Source organism: Hevea brasiliensis, chromosome 2 (genome assembly GCF_030052815.1).
Source record: "Hevea brasiliensis isolate MT/VB/25A 57/8 chromosome 2, ASM3005281v1, whole genome shotgun sequence".
In the NCBI taxonomy this organism is placed as follows: Eukaryota; Viridiplantae; Streptophyta; class Magnoliopsida; order Malpighiales; family Euphorbiaceae; genus Hevea; species Hevea brasiliensis.
The window spans coordinates 5,426,641-5,427,206 of record NC_079494.1 but is presented as its reverse complement, the minus strand read 5'-3'; positions in this window follow the sequence as shown (position 1 = coordinate 5,427,206).

The window sequence follows — 566 nt, the reverse complement described above, 5'->3', positions numbered from 1 at the left end:
ATTACCCTATAAGTCCCTAGAGATAAATATAAAAAATAAATAATATTCCTGGCCAAAAATTTTTCACCTACTTCTTATTTATATATATCTAAGAAGAAAATATCTGGTACCATCGTTTTCTCCTTAATTTAATTCATTATTTTCTTTTTTCTTTTTTTTTTTATTTTCTAATCATTTCAATGCCATTTATTTTGTCACTTTTTTTTTATTTTTTATTTTTTCAACTCTAACACTTCGCACCACTCTGCTCTCTTTGTTCACTTCCTTTATTCTAATTGTCTCTTTTTTCTCTCTTTCTCTCCTCTTTACCTATATTGTGCCTCTGTTCTCTCTTTCTTTTATATTAAACGGGCTGTTAATTGGGCTCCTAAAAGATTAGTTAATTTTGTCTAACCATCATTATCTTCAAAAGATTTAAATTTAAATAAAGTATTATTTTCCCTCTTACTTCACACTCATCTAGACCATATTATGATTTAATCTGAATTTAGAATTTTTGTTTCTTAAATTGGGTCTATCAAGAATTTTTCCCTCAATTTAAAATTAAAATTTCATAGATTTTAATC